Genomic DNA, 17,480 nt, shown 5'->3' with positions numbered 1-17,480 from the left:
GGGAATTTAGTGGCTGTCCCAAACATGTTTAATTTGCCAATTACTGATTGGAATTTTTTTCCCTGGTATTTAAAATTTAGTTTTTCTTTTTTTTTCATGGTTTCACACTTGGACTTTTTGTGTAATTTATATTTTTTAACCTTTTACTAACAAAGAAAATGTTTTAAAATTTAAGATATGCCCCAAGTGTCGTAGAAAAGAAGAAGAAATAAAATTGTTGATTTGTTGATAGATTCAAAACCCTTAGGGTTGGATAGGATAGGTTATTTTAACAGTGGTAGGGTGGGTTATACATACATGCGGCAGATTAAGCCTAACGGGGGTGTCAATGGTACATAAAGAACTTGGGGGATTGCCACAGTTTGAGGCACACACAGTCATGAAAGTATTGGCTGAAAATGGCCCTAGTCTAGAGCAAAAGGGTTCCAAAGTCAACAAAATTTTAGCATTTTATGATGGATTTATGGAAAGTTGGTTTGGGTAGTTGACTCCCCGGAGGATGGGGGAAAAACCTTTCCCATCCTCTAATTTTAGCCGGTGCCGCTAGTGTCAAAGATCCCCGCTGGGGACCGTTAGGTCGTTGGGCCCCCCCGTTGGAATGGGTTAATGATGAGTGTGTTAAGGGTTAATTATGGGCCCCTGTCAAAGTATATTATGGAAAAAAATTAATTTTGTGATTTTGAATAAGAAAAATGACAGAGGAGAGAGAGAAAAAAAATTTTAATAGAGAGATTTTTATGTTCCCCCGGCAATACTTGTTGGAAATGCATTACTTTTTTTTTTTTTTTTTTTTTTTTTTTTTTTTTTTTTTTTTTTTTTTAGTTCTACATTTGTTTTTTTTTGTTTTAGAATTTTGTTTAAAAAAAATTTCCAATCAACTCTAAAAAAAGCAGTAAAACAAAAGGTAATTATTTTTTAAATTTATTTATATATATATATTATATATTTATATTTTTATATATATATATTATATATATATATATTAAAGTATTATATATTATATTTATTTATTAATGTAGGGATAAATTTTAAAAATTATTTATTATTTATTTTTTATATGTTTTCTATTATTATAAATTTATATATATATAATTATATATATATATATATATATATATTTTTATTTATTTAAAATTTAAAATTTTATATTATTAAATAATATTTATTTTAAATATATAAAATATATACATATTATATTTATATATATTTTATATTTTGGGTATATATATAAATATATTTCTGTATAATATATCTTTTATATATATATAAAAATTTATTTTATATATGAATATTTTATTTTATTTATTTATTTTTTATAATTTTATGTATATTTATATATATATTTATATTTATTATATATATATATATATCATATTTATTATTTATATTATAATTATATTTTTTAAAATTTATATATGATATATTATATTATTATATATATGTTATATATTTTAAATATGGGTAAATTTTTTTATATATATTTATATATTGTTTAATATATATATTATGTATATATATATATATATATATAATATAATATTTTATATAATAAGTATTATTTAATTATTTTTAAAATATGTTTATATAAAATATGTATATTTAAATATATTAATATATATTTCAATAAATTTTTACCATATATTATAATATATACTATAACATATACAATATACATTAATAGTAAAGCCCCGGGACCGCCCCGAGAACCCCCACGAAGACGAAAGATGCACACGACAGAAGCACACGCCGACACCCCACCAACAACACACCCCACAACAAAAAAACAACAAAAAAAACAATTAAAACACACAACATAACACAACACACCCAACAAAAAACCCCCTATATTTGGTTTTATAAAATTTATATTATATTATTATATTTAAAATTTTTTATATATAAATATTAATTTATTATATATATTTTATAATAAAAACATATATTATATATATATTTTATATATATATTTATATATTATATATCCCACACCATATAATTATATATATATATTTTTTTATAATTATATTATATATAACACACATATTTTATTTTTATATATATTTTATATATTTTATATATATCATAAAAAATGTAATATTAATGTATTTTTTGTTAAAAAAATTTTGATATTATATATTTTTATGTATTTATTTTTACAATATATTTTTTTTGTTTTTTTTTTTTATATATTATATATTTTTTTGGGGAATTTTATATTCATACTTATTTTTTTTTTTTTTTTTTTTAAATTTTTTTAAAATATTATTTATATATAATTTTTTTTTTAATTATATAATATGTATTTTTTTTTTACATTAATATTTATATATATATATTATATTATTTTTATTATATATATATTATAAATATACATATTATATTTATATTTATATATATTTTAATTAAAATATATTTTTATAAAATTTTTTAAACTATATAATATGTATTTTTTATAAAATTATATATATTAAATTTAAAAATTTTTTTTTTTTTTAATATATAATATAAAATATTTATAATAATAATATATATATATTTTTTTTATATTATATTTTTTTTTTTTTTTATATTATATTTTATATTATAGGGTATTTTTGTAGTATGTTTATATTTTATATTTTATAAAATATATGTATATATATTTTTCCCTAAATTAAAAAAATATTAATATATTATTTTATTGTAGTTTTATATATAATATATTTTTAATATATAATATAATTATTATAAAATATATGTTTATTTTTTTTTTAAAAAGTATTTATATAATTTATATTATATATATATTTATATTTTATTTATAATATTATATATATATACAAATTATATTTATGTATGTATTTATAATTTTATATTATATATATTTTATAGGTAAAAATATTGTTATATATAATATATTATATATGATTAAAATATAGTTATCAATTTTACCTTGACTGGGATTTTTTTTTTTTTTTTTTACCCGAGTAGTCAGGGGAAAACCCCGGTTTACCAAGACAAATAGGCTATTAAAAGAATTGTTGTTTATATATTTAAAATATATATATATTATAAATATTTATATTATATATATTAATATAAAAGTGGAAGATGGAAAATGCGTAAGCTTTTTAATATAGAAATAAATTTTTCCCCCAGCCCGAGATTGACCCCAGGTGTCAATAACATCCTGGCTTTACCAAAGATAAACCCCACAAAAAAAGTTTTTCAAACCGAGCTTTTTCCCATCAGGGAATTATATTAGTTTAGAATATATTTATAATATAATTTTAAAATTTTTTATTTTTTATATTAAATATTTTTTATATATATATATATTTATAGGGTTTATTATGTAACTATGTATAAAAATTTAAATAAATATTTATAATAATTAATAAAAATTTATAAATATGATATATTTTTTAATATATTTAATACTTTTTATATAATATATTATTAATATTTATATTTATTATATTAATATAACATAACCAATACTTCATACATAATACAACTATATTAGGTATTATGTATTATGATGTTTATTTTGTTGTATGTATGTATGTATGTATGTAGTATGTATGTAGTATGTATGTTTATTATTAATATTATTATAATAATAAAAAATAAAATACATTTTTTAATTAATCAAAATACATTATTTATTACATAATAATTGTATAAATATATATATTTTATTTTTAAATATTTATAAAAATATTTTTTTGTATAAACAAATTTTTTTATATGTTTTATTATATGTAATATATTTTATATTATATAATATGATATGATTCTTAATTTATAATTGCCTTATTGCCAAATTCCCAAAAGGGAAATGTGAATTCCCCTAAAGTGGAATGTATTATTGTTGGGGAAGGGTTTTCGAGATTATTTCGTTGACGGGACTCAGACAGGGTTTCCCCCCGCTTGCAGGCAGGGCCAGGAGCAGCCAAGAGGCAGCGGGGTTTTAGTGTGGTGTCAGGGCTCTTTCGACAAAACATCATTTTAAATTTATATTACAGTTTTTTTTTCAGTTGTAATTTTGCTCTTATTTTAAACTTAGAGTAGATATAGACAGTAAAACTACTCTGTGTACTGTTCTATTAGATTTATGAAAATCAATTGATCAAGGAATTTAAACCTTAAAGACATGCCACTAATATAGTAATGCTCAGGTGAAGAGAGATGCACATATTGTACAGTATTTCAGGGGAAGCGTGGATATTTTTATAAATGTCTCATAGTATAGATACTGTTTGATTAAAACATTGAACTCATTTTTGCTTGAATTGATGAGTATATGAGGCGATTCGATTTTGACAAGATCATTAATCATATCATTTCCTATTTGCTATATAACTGTTTGTTAACATTTCCTTACATTAATTCAGAAACATTACTAAGTAATATTTCATAATGATAACGTACAGTCATCACAAATATTATTTTACCTACTATGATTATAAGGACTTTGATAATGCATCTTGACTTGGGGCCCAATTTTTCTTCTACTTTTCAAGCAAGGTGAATTTTTTTGTATTATGTTGAATATTTGGAGTAATTCGTCATACATTTTTCTAATACTTCAATTACTCTTTTCCTCTCCACTATCTAGATTATAGGTATTTTCTCTTTCTTCTCTCCTCCCACTCTCTCACTCCCTCCATCCCTCTCCTCCTCCCCCAATCCTCCCCCTCCCTCTCCCACCTCTCACCCACCCTTCACCCTCCCTTTCCTCTTCCTCCAACCCTCTTCCCTCTCCTATCTACCTCCATCCCTCCTCTCTCCTCTCCCACCTCCATCTTCTCTCCCTCCCTACTTCCACCTCATCACTCCTCACTCTCCTCTCTCCCTCCACCCATACCTCCCGCCACCTCTTCTCTTCCACCCTCCCTCCTCCCTCCTCCCTCTCATCTCTCCCTCCTTCTCCTTCCTTTCTCCCTTCCACCCTCCTTGTCATCTCTCTCCCCTTTACTCCTTCCCTCCTTCTCCCTCCTTCCCTCCCTTCCTCCTCCTTCTCCTTTCCTCTCCCTCCTCTCCCTCCTCCCTCTCTCCCTTCTCTTCTCTCCTTTCTCTCCTTCCATCCTCTCTCCTCTCCCTTCTCTATCTCTCCATCTCTCTCCTCCTCTCATCCTCATCTCCTCTCCCTCTTCCCTCTCTCTCCTCTCCTCTTCCTCTCTTCCTCTCCTCCTTCCTCCCTTCCTCTCCTCTTCCACCTTCCGCTCTCTCCTCTCCCTCCCTCCATCCCCTCTTTCTCTCTCCCTCACCTTCCTCCTCTCTCCTCTCTTCCTCTTCCCTCCTCTCCTCTCTTCTCTCCCTCTTCTCTCCTCTCCCTCCTTCTTTTCTCTCTCCCTCCCTCTTCCCCCTTCTCCCCCTCCTCCCTCTTCCTCTCTCTCCTCTCCCTCCTCCTTCCTCCTTTTCCCTCTCCCCCTTCACCTCCTCTTCCTCTCCTCCTCTTCCCTCCTCTCTCTCACCCTCCTCCTCCTCTCTCTCTCCCTCCCCTCTCTTCTCTTCTCGCCTCCCTCCTCTCTCCTCCTCTCCTCCTCTTTCTCCTTCCTCTTCTCTCCCTCCATCCTCTCTCCTCCCTCCCCCTCCTCTTCTTCCCTCCCCCCCTCCTCTTCTTCCCTCCCCCCTCTCTCTTCTCCCTCCCTCATTTCTTCCTTTCCCTCCCTCCCTTCCTCTTCTCCCTCCCTCCTTTCTTCTCCTCCTCCCTCCCTCCCTCCCTCCCTCCCTTTCTCTGTATCTTTCCCTCTCTCCCTCCTCCTCCTTCTCCCTCCCTCCTCCCTTCCTCCCTCCTTCCCTCCTCTCCCTCCTTCCCTCCATTCCTCCCTCCTTCCCTCCTCTCCCTCCTTCCCTCCTCTCCCTCCTTCCCTCCTTCCCTCCTCTTCCTCCTCTCCCTCCTCTCTCCTCTCCCTTCTCTCTCCTCTCCCTCCTCTCCATCCTCTCTCCTCTCCCTCCTCTCTCCTCCCTCCTCTCTCCTCCCTCCTCTCTCCTCTCTCCTCTCTCCTCCCTCCTCCCTCCCTCTCTCTCTTTCTCTCTTTCTCTCTTTCTCTCTCTTTCCCTCTCTTTCCCTCTCTTTCCCTCTCTCTCTCTCTCTCTCTCTCTCTCGCTCTCTTTCTCTCTCTCTCTCTCTCTCACTCCCCCCTCCCTCCCTCTCTCCTTCCTTCCCTCCCTCCCTCCCTCCCTCCCTCTGTATCTCCCCCCCCCCCTCCCCCCCCATCATGTCATGCCTTTACATCTACCTTCTTTGTCTGGCAGCATTGAAGCCATGCGCTCCATGTGATCCCATTCGTCTTTTGTCCCAAAAGGCAGGGGAATGAGAGGGGATCACTCAGGCTTCTTCTTTTCTTCCCCCACCCCTCTCACACACTCTCCTCTCTCTCTCCCCTCTCCCCTCCCTTCTTTCCCCTCCCTTCTCTCCCCTCCCTTCTCTCCCCTCCCTTCTCTATTTTCGGTAGGCTTCTCTGCTCTTCTCTCTTAAGATTGATAAGACGAAAATTACATGCATGTGAGGTGGGGGAGAGAAGAGAGAAAGAAAAGGAAATTTTTATATGGTAAATATATATATAGAGAGGGGAAGGAGGGGAAAATGTAGTGTTACAAGTCTGTTGGCATTTTGGTGATTGGGATATCTACATTTTATTATCATTATTTGTATGTAAAAAATGTCTTGGGAGTTTTTAGGTTACTTTTATTGAAAGAACCTGTTTTTGAAAAAAGGGCCCCCCCCCGTTTTCATTTTGAACAATTTTGGGTTTATTTGGTGATTAGGGGAATGTTGCCTACGTGGGGGTTGGGTGAAGTACCAAAGGGTGATGGTGACAGAGCAAGGTTGTTGGAATAAACCCACAAGTTTGAATTTTTGTGTGGACTTCCTCTAGACATGTATGTGTGTATCATTTCCCCACAACTGTTTTACCCCAACAGAACACTCATGCATCACGTTTCCCGAGATATAATGTTCCTCATTTTGATTTTTTTAAATAGTAATTTCTTAAAAGGCTGAAAATGATATTTTGTTGATGGTCTCATATCATATATCATATCATATAGATCTGCAATATAACTTTTTGCTTCTTCTCTTTTTCTCTCACTTTCCTTTTTCTATTTATTTTTAAATGATTATTTTTGGTTTAGGGTTTATCAGTTTTTTTTTAAAGTTGTTTTTTATTATTATATCATTATAGCCCTTTTTACTAATCACTTTGTTTTATTATCAGGGTATTATTACCACCCCTTTATCAATATACAAAACATTATCATTTTTTTTAAATATGTTGCCACATTGTGAGGGGTGTGTAGTTGCAAGCAGTTGTTTGTTCCCCCAAAACAACCTGTTAATAAGATGACTGATGATCCCATTCACAAGAAAACTTCATTTTTCAAACTTGTGTTTCAGGAATGTGTACTTTTAATTTATATTTTTATTTTATTATTATGTTATTTTTTTATTTTTATTCCCTCTTTATCAATCATCATATCATCATTAGTGATGTAATATATTATTATTATTTATTTTTATTAATTTTATTTTTTTTATTATTATTAAATCTTTCATTTTTAATTTTTATGATGGATTTTTTAAATGATTTTTATTTTTTATTTATTATTATCCCCCCCCCCTAAAAAGGGGGGCCTTTTAAACAACAACTTGTTCAGTTTCTTTTGTTTTTTTTTTACATATCTTTTCCCTTTTTCAGCACCAAGGTGATGAACACCCCAGAGGTCGGGGCCCAAGGTGCGAGAGGGACAACGCGGGGTTTGGGGGTCCCACGGGTGAAAAGGGGGCCATGGTGTTGTGGTGCACGGGCGGGGGGTAGAGAGGGAGGAGGGAAATGGGGGGGTTGGGGAAAAGGGGAAGCAGGGAAAGTAAAGGAGATTAAGGGAAGATAAGGGGAAGGAGGGGGGAAGCAAAAAAGGGGGTTAGTAGAGGGAAGGGAATATGGGAAGGGAAAAAGGAAAGCCAGCTTATCCTCAGCATTACGGATCTTTCCTCGAGCCTTCCCTCTTGCATCTTTTTGCCAGTGTGATACACCAGAATGAAAAAATGCCTGTTTTAGCAGGGGGGTGCTTGGGGTTTTGATTGTGTATATATCAAAGTCAAAATATGGGCACAGATTTCTAGCATAGTATATTATACTGTAGTGTTTTTTTATTGTGTATGAATTATTATTTAATTTGAATATTTTTTTTACTAACCCCTTCCCCCCCTATTTGCTGGGAAAAGTTTTTATATAACTGTAATATTTTTCTTTGATTTTTTTTTTTTTTTTGTGTGTGGGGGGGGGGGGGAATGAAATTTTTGATTAGGTGATAATGGGATTTTCATAAAACACGCGACTTTAAAAAAAAATTTAAGCTTATTTACAAACACACTCGCTCACATACTTCTTACACTCATCGCTAATACTTTTATTTGCTCACAACACAATACTCACTTCTCACACTTTCTCATTCACACTCTTTTATACTCCCCTCATCACACTCAGCACTCACATCACACTCATCACATCCTCCCTCCACCATGCACTCCTCACTCCTCACTCACCCCACCATCACCACTACTCACCCCTTCTCACTCACCTCTCTATTCTATTCACTTACCACTTCCACACACACACACACACACCAACACACACACACACACACCCACACCAAAACACACACACTACAACACACAACACACACAACACCCCACAAAACACACACACACACCACAAACACACACCCACACACCACACACCACAACACACACCACACACACACACACACACACACACACAACACAAACACCCAACACACAAACACACCCAAACCCGAAGATAGATAAGGGAAAAAGAAGATAAAATAGATAGTTTGATAGATAATAAAATAAATAATATTTCATTTAACAAACCAAAGGAAGGAGAATGAATTGAATATTAACACAAAATTTTGGGTTTTGGGAAACTGAAAAAAAAAAAAAAAATCAGAATTCTCTTTGATAAGAATTGGTCCAGAAAAGGAGTAGGGATCATCTTTTCTTTCAATAGATAAAAAAATCTAGAGATACACTGATATTGAAAGGGAAACCCATTATCTCAGTTACCATTTTAAATGTTTGTATCAGGGATTTTAATTTGTTTTTATGAAGGGTTTTCATTTGTTTGAGTCTTTTAAATGTATTTTTCTCATTAGGGTAAGGTTTAAATTTTACATTGAAAAGAATGAACATTTGATAGGGAATTATTGCTCTTTTTAACCCCCAAAACTACAATGTCTTTCCCCCAATTTTTGGTTTTCTCCTTAGTTATTACCCAAATTTTATGTTATTACCCCCTTTACTACTCCCAAAAAAAAGAAAATGCCCTCCACTCCGCATCCGAGCTTCTGGCGCGCGCCAAATTTTAAACTCGCTATTGAATATGTCAAGTTTTAACCCAAAAAACCACACATTTTAGCCAAAACCTCAACATAATCATCAGTGTTATATACAAATTTCAAGTTAACCTTTCCCCAGTGCATGTAAGTTATTTACATGGGGGGGAAAGAGGCAAGAGTGCTTGGGTGGGACCTCACTCAGTCAAAGAAACATTGAATTGTTGGTAAACTAATCAATAAGTTTTATTTTTTCAAATTTTCCCCTTAAATAAATAATAAATTTGTGCTAGCGGGTCTGGGGGCCCCCCTGGTATAACGAATCCCACTTATTAAAGGGGGTTAATAATGAAAGTCATAATATACGTATCAATCCGACTCTATTCGATGATCTTGTACGGGATCCGAGAAAAAAATTTAAATTTCCCAACAAAATCACCATGACGCGTATGCGGTCCTGGGTTTTTTCACAGCGCTGCGGGGGACGCGTAAGCGTCCTGTGTCAAAGGGGGTTAAACTTGATTACCATTGTCTTTTATTGCGAGAAAAGATCCCATTTTATTACAAGTGTGGTGAACCAAATTTTTTTGGTGATAGTATTTTGCTGTTTATTTGCATTGTTCATTTATCCTTTGCCATGATTATTTTTGAAAGTTATTAAAAAATATATTATAAAAAAAAATTTTCCCAAAGCTAAAAACAGGTGACACTTGATTCAAATTTAAAAGTGGGGCTCATTCTAAGGGTTTAAACCCCCCCAGAAAAAAATTAGAAATTTGTGATTTTCACGGTAGATATTTTTAAACTTTATGCAAAATTCCCTAATAGAGTATCATTCACACTTTTCCCGGACTTTTTTTTATTTTGATAATAAATGTTTTTTTTGCTAGAAAAAAAATATAAATAATAAATATTTTTGAAATTAATGAAAAGCATAATTTATTATTATTTTATTTTTATATATCCTGTATATTAGTACTATTTATTGGTGATATCTGCGTTACCGTGAACATTCTATCATTAAGGATGGAATTAATCACTTGATTTAACTAAAAAAGGGTTCTCTATTTTTTACAGAAAAAATTTAAATTTTTTTATTAGTTTTGCAAAAAAAGGAGAAAAATTTTAGTAAAAGGACAAAGAATGTCCGTGATGTCCGCACTTTTGGGGGGATGAAGAGAGGGGTGGGAGGAGGATCTAATTCAACCTAAGAGTTTTAAAACCTTTTCTGTCGTTTAGTGCCAGGTTTGGCTAATTTTTTTACGCTATTGGGAATAGTTTCCGGGAAGATTTTTTGTGTTTCATTTATTTTTCGCGTTTTTTTTATCTTTTGTGGGGGCTATTTTATTTTTTTTTTGTTTTCTTACATAACTTTGGTTTATAATTAGGCCAAGTTAAATGTGGATTGGGATTTATAATAAACCCCTTTGCAAATGGGAAACATTGATTCCCTAGCATTTTGTGATATCTGAGGATTGTAGGTGCCACTGTCTGTCTAGCTGTTTTGCAAATGCCATCAGGGGGGAAAAGTTTATATTGTCAGTTTTTTTTTTGTTTTTTTTTTTTCTCTTTATTCAAAAAGAAAATGTTTACCAAACTTCATATTTCATCTGTTTCACTGAGGTAAAACATTTATTCTTCTGTGTGGGAACTTAACTACAGGTATTATTGTCTAAACATTTCCTACCATACCATTTCCATAGTCTACAGAAAAAACACAAAAAGTGCACAAGATTTTTTGTACTCAAAAGCAAAGAACAAAATTGGGAGATAAAACAGGGGGGGAGGGGAAATTAAAGCCCTGTTTGCCGCTAATACAAGGGGTTTACCGTAGATAATTTTTAATTTCAATCAATCAATGGGAAGTCCCCTCCAAACTGCTGCTTCATTCCCTTCAAATCAAAGGGTTGTCTCAAAAGGGTTTGGGCCCAACGTTATAACAAAGATTTTTTATTTTTTTTTGATTGCTTGTTATACAGGGTGTGGGTGATGCAGTAATAGTTTTTGAACAGAGTATATTAGTTTGTAAAAATATAAAGGTAGGTTGAAAGTTTAGTTGAAACAATCTGTAATAGTAGTCACAAAATTGTATATATAGAGTAACAAGAGAAGGGGTTACCATAATACATAACGGGAAAACCCCAATGAACAGTAGTATTAACATACGTGAAATGGGAGTTGTAAAGCAGAATCTTCACAAGATGTCCCGATCTAGACTCACCTTTTCCTATTCTTCCCGACCCCCAGGCCACAATCAAAATTGGGACCCGTCACATTTTTTTTACCAATTCGAGTATGGGGTGTGGGAAGGAGTTGAGGCAAACCTTTCCTGGGGAGCACTTCAATTGCTCCTTGCTCAACACCCTTTCGCATGGGTCTGAACTTGTCACTTTTCCAAAGGGGGCCCTTTTAAACCCCAGGGCACTTTAGAACACAAATTTATTGAGACATGGGAAAAGGGTCGGGCAGAAACCTCAGTAAGGAAAAAGGGGCCCCCTGGTTTGTTCCTTTGGCTCCCCGGCCATAACCTTGATGAAATGTAGGGAAGTTTAAGAAAAGATGGGGTAAGGGGGACAGCTTTTAGAAAATTTTTCAACATTTCTGAAAAATGTCAAGAAACTTTTATTCAGCTCTTGGCATGGGAACCATACTTTTATTAGAGACGAAAGCATATGATAAAAATTTAAAAATTTGCATATTCATTTTCAATTTTTTTTATTTAAATCTGTTATATCTTTAATTTTTCTGTATATCAAATTTTTTTTTTTATTTTTTTACAGATAAACAAAGGACTTGATTGATTTTACAGGATGAAAACGGGCCGAGATGAGCGCAAGAAACAAAAAAACAAGAAAATTTAGTAGGGGTTCTTCCCGGTCAGGGATTCGGGTATCAAAAGGTAATGTTCATTCCGAATTTCCCCAATTGTTTTTTCCCAACTCAAAAACCATAACACCCCAGTTGGGGGAAATGTCATGTCCACGAATCTGTGGTTTTTAAAAATGTTTTAACTTTTTTTTTCTTCGGGAAATGGACGTTGGGGGAGTGTAGAGAAAGAAGATGCGACTTTGGATCTCGCTTTGAGGATTACCAAATGCAAGGTTGCTTTTTTTTTTTTCCACATTATTTTCTTTCTTTATTATTATTTATTTATTTCTTATTATTTTTTATGTCAATGATTTGGTTGTGGTTTTGAGATTTGTTCCATTTCGGGTTTGCTTTGTTATCTTTTCTTCTGTTTTTTCCTTTTTTCTTTTCTCTCTCTCTCCCTCTTCTCTCTCTCTTCTCTCTCTCTTCTCTCTCTCTTCTCTCTTCTCTCTCTCTTCTCTTCTCTCTCTCTTCTCTCTTCTCTCTCTCTTCCCTCTCCCTCTCTTTTCTCTCTCTTCTCTCCCCCCCCTTTTTGTGCAGATTACCTTTCCCCCCCTTTTTCCCTTTTGTATGATGTTAAGATTTTTTTTTTTTCTTTTTCTTTATTATCTTCTCTTTTATTCTATTTTCAAAGAAAATATGCAAATATATGTAATTGAAATAAATTGATCAAAATATATGACCCAATGTCCATAGTCCTGAGAAATAAAAACCCACCCAAACTTCCCGTGAGGATGAGATTGAGGATGCGGTGGCCCCTGTCAATGTGTATCGGTTTGAGGAGATACCCCCAAAGGGCAGGTGGAAAGGTGCTGGGTGGAAGCAGGGGCCCTTGGTGGCAGGGGCCCACTCGCCCCGGCCCAAGAAATGTTAAGCCCTCCAAAATGGGGGGACATGGGGCGAGCCACCTTTGGCAGAGACGGAAAGCGGGACACATTTCGCCACAGGTAGGGAGGTTTGAAGGGGAATAAGAGGAGGGGAGAAAAGAAGGGATTGAGAAAATATGAAAGAATTTTAGATGGGTAATGGGGGTTATTGAGTGCTGCAAAAATGTGAGAGGTGAAAAAAGGGGAGGAAATTGAAGATAGTGAATATTGAATATCAGGATGGTTACATGTGTCGCTCAACACACACGCTCAATCATGCTCAAAACACACTCAATCCCCTCACTTTAACACACACAATCAAAGATAGAAATGAAATTTGAGGGAAAGGTATTTTTTTGATTTTGGATATTCGCAAGCACACGTACTCAATATTTTTAATATTTGTAAATTTGTTTTTACGAAAAAAATATATATGCACAGTCCCATAGCTCAATCATTTCAAAATCCAAATTCACCCAAAAAAATTTTCAAGGATAGTAGTTTTTTGTAACCAGAATTATCAATATCCAATTTGAGTTTGTAGTGCGCCCATTAACATTGAGGCATTCAATGCGAACCAGGCAGCATCAGCCACAGGGAAAAATTTTTGTAGTGGCTACCTCGGCCCGGGGGCTGGGTGATCGGGCGTAAAGCGCTTGACCGCCCAAACCCAAAGGGTGAATAACATGAGGCGTTAGGCTACGCATTTGGAAAATCCCGTGTTACGACTATTGGAGCCAAAACAGCCCCATCGTTAAGGGTTTAAAACATACTGCCCAATTGAATCAGAGTAGTAAAAAAAACCAAAAATGTATATAACCTATTTTAAAATTTTTTGTAGGGGAATAGGGTAGAAAGGGTATGGGGTTGTTTATTTTGGATTGGGTTTTGGGGTACAATATGAGATTTTATTGTATATTGTATTTATTTCATTCACTAAAAAAAAAGGTAGGAACAAGTCTGGAGGCGCTTCAATGATTGGTTAGGGAGACAACAACTTACTAGGGGAAAGGGTTGGTTTTGAAGATGGTAGCTAGATAAACTTGCTAAACTTGACCAGAATTCATATAAGCCATATATCGTACTGGACTTCCTGAAAGGCAGCTTACGTGCCTTCATTGTTCTTCATACTACTTTTTAATATCGATGCCCTTTTGTTGCCAATTTATGGGGGTGTTAGAGCTGCCGGGATGGGACTCCCGTGTATGCTGGATGAATGAACCCACTACTGATATAGACTTCTTGTATGTGTATACTGGTTGGAGAGCAAAGAGTTTAGCACATTTCATTATCATTATTCTCATATAAAGTGATTATGCTAAGAAAGTAAAATCTGCTTGTTGTTGGTTGAAAGCCATGGATGTCTTGCCTTTGTACTAGCAAACGCTTAAATAGTGACGATGGATATTCATTCAAGGGCCCATGACCATAGATGGTAAAGGGACCATTAGCAGAATTTGGCAGTCAGCCTATCTTGAATTGCCATTGGGGTTTGCTGAAAGCTAGCATTTATTAGAATCCCTTGAAATTAGTCATTTGCTTACCCGTCAGGGCCCGGTGACAAGTATCATGTAAAATGGTGACGAAACAGCCATGGGCAATGGGTTAATGAGACTGACAAGGACAAAAAATTATTATAAAGAGAGGTAAATGTAAGGGATTTTGTTTCTGTGATAGTTCATGTGAAAAAAGTAAAAGATGCTTCCTATGATACTTTACACAAAATTTATAAAAAACCTTCCTTCACCCACCCCCCCCAAAACCACACCTTCCAAGTCGAAGACCCAAAGCAAGGGACCTCCTGGACAACCTTTTCGGAACCCCAGGCAACCGGCAACTCAGCCACTCCCAAACCTCGCCGACTAGGCAGAAGATGACTTTGTCCCAGGGCGGTGAGCCGGGGGCCCCAAAAACAGACTTTGGAGACTTCAACTCACTTATGGCAAGGCTTCTGCACCACAAATTTAGTAAAAGTATATATGTGTGTGTGTGTGTGTATGTGTTGTTTTGGGGTGTGTGTGGTTGTGTTTTTAAACGGTCAGTGCATGTGGTGTGTGTTGAGGTGGTGATTGGTGTGTATTGAGTGAGTGATTGCTTTTGTTTTTGAGTGGAGTGATTGGTGTGTATTGAGTGAGTGTTTGCGTGTGTGTTGTTGAGTGAGTGATTGCGTGTGTGTGTTGAAGGAGTGATTGCGTGGTGATTGGTGGTGATTGCATGTGTGTTGAGGAGTGATTGCGTGGGGTTTTGTTGAGGAGTGATTGCGTGTGGTGTGTTAAAGTGAGTGATTGCATGTGTTTTGTTGAGTGAGTGATGGGGTGTGATGTGTTGAGTGAGTGATTGCGTGTGTGTGTTGAGTGAGTGATGCGTGTGTGTTGGGGAGTGAGTGATTGCGTGTGTGTGTTGGGGTGAGTGATTGCGTGTGTGTGTTGAGTGATGTGATTGTGTGTGTGTGTTGAGTGAGTGATTGTGTGTGTGTGGTTGAGTGAGTGATTGTGTGGTGTGGTTGAGTGAGTGATTGTGGGTGTTGATATGTTGGAGTGATGTGTGTGTGTGTGTTGGTGAGTGATTGGGGTTTGGTTGAGTGGAGTGATTGTGTGTGTGGGTTGAGTGAGTGATTGCGGTGTGTCGTTGGGGGAGTGATTGCGTATGTGTGTTGAGTGAGTGATTGTGTGTGTTGAGTGAGTGATTGTGTGTGTGTTGAGTGAGTGATTGCGGGTGTGGTTGAGTGAGTGATTGGATGTGTGTTAAAGTGGTGATTGTGTGTGTGTTGAGTGAGTGATTGCGTGTGTGTGTTGAGTGAGTGATTGTGTGTGTGTTGAGTGAGTGATTGCGTGTGTGTGTTGAGTGAGTGATTGTGTGTGTGTGTGTTGAGTGAGTGATTGCGTATGTGTGTTGAGTGAGTGATTGCGTATGTGTGTTGAGTGAGTGATTGTGTGTGTGTGTTGAATGAGTGATTGCGTGTGTGTGTGTTGAATGAGTGATTGAGAGTGAGTGAGTGAGACTGAGAGAGAGAGAGAGAGAGAGAGTGTGTGTGTGTGTGTGTGTGTGTGTGTGTGTGTGTGTGTGTGTGTGTGTGTGTGTGTGTGTGTGTGTGTGTGTGTGTGTGTGTGTGTGTGTGTGTGTTTTGTGTGTGAGAGAGAGAGAGAGAGGAGAAGAGAGAGAGTGAGGGGAAAAGAGGGGAGAGAGAGAGGAGAAGGAGGAAAAAAAAATTGAAATTAGAATGAGAATGAGATCTGCTTTTCCCTAAGACTAAACATTTTTGGGTATTTGGGTAAAAGCTCTCAAAGGCTAAACTGACTGTCTGCTTTTCCCTGTCTCCCATCCGGGAAAACTGATTTGCAGACTTCTCGAACTTTGGTCAGACTGCCCCGAACCTCCAGGTAAGTTGGCAATCCTGAAATCAGCCTTGTTATCGTAAATTCAGATTTCTTTCTTTTGTGTAAGAGAGTGCATTTTTCTTTTTTTATATACTAAACCTTTTGGGAACCCCTTTTAGAAGTTAACCTGTATAACAAAAAAAAAATTATATTCTCAAAAATTTGATTAATTATCATAGCAAGGACAGTAGTTAGTATGAATTTCCAGCATTCTGTGACGGGATAGTGTATGCAAACACCACCAGCTTGCCATAGTAAAAAAAGAGAGGGGAGGTGCTGATCCGGGAGGAAGCAAAAGTAGAGGGGATGTGTGAAGCGAGTACAAAGCATAAGTTTTAAATTAGCAGGGAAATATAGATCCTTTGGGGTGGAGACATGACTGGGTGTGTAAAGCAGAAATGGATTAGTGAAGTGAGATGGGCGTTATAGAGTAGAGTGAAGGGCCCATCCTGTGTCACCAAGCCTACTTGAGTATTTTACAGTGTGTAGCAAATGCTGTACTTTCGTATGGCATTAACTCATTGACCCCCAGGGACATTAGCATTAACTCATTGACACCGGGGACATTATGGCATTAACCATTGACGCCAGGGACATGTACTGCCCACTTTTTTCTTACACTTTGATGATTTAAAAAGGGCTTAGTCACAAAGGGAGTCAGTTAATCTCCCTACCTATCTCAACTGTTTACCTCATTTTTAGAATTATATGAACTTCAAGTTTTAATTTCTATGAATATTTTTATCATTTCTAAGGATTAATAACCTACCTTTTTATTTTAGTTTTATTGAATATTTTATTTTGTTACTTTGGCTTATCTCAGTTTTGTGTAGGTACTATTAGTATAGTTGAATCTAACCTGAGGAACATCTGGATTTTGTGTTTGTTTTTGTGTGTGTGTGTGTACTTATATGTGTGAGGTGAGAGAGTGAGGTTTTTGAGGGTTGTGAGAGAGTGAGTGTGAGGTTGTAGAGAGGGAGGGGAGGGTGGTTGTGAGAGAGTGAGTGTGGGGTTTGTGAGAGAGTGG

General features: G+C 35.2%; 1 pseudogene; it reads left to right on the top strand.

Moving 5' to 3' along the window:
- The window catches only part of LOC147470185 (uncharacterized), a 44,225-nt pseudogene that overhangs the window by 17,542 nt on the left and 9,203 nt on the right, over positions 1-17,480 (top strand).

The sequence above is a fragment of the Penaeus japonicus genome, unplaced genomic scaffold (genome assembly GCF_977035675.1).
Source record: "Penaeus japonicus unplaced genomic scaffold, GWHDUDI00000001_assembly GWHDUDI00000016, whole genome shotgun sequence".
Lineage (NCBI taxonomy): Eukaryota > Metazoa > Arthropoda > Malacostraca > Decapoda > Penaeidae > Penaeus > Penaeus japonicus.
The sequence above is the reverse complement of the archived record's forward strand: the minus strand, read 5'-3'. Positions and strand labels throughout refer to the sequence as shown.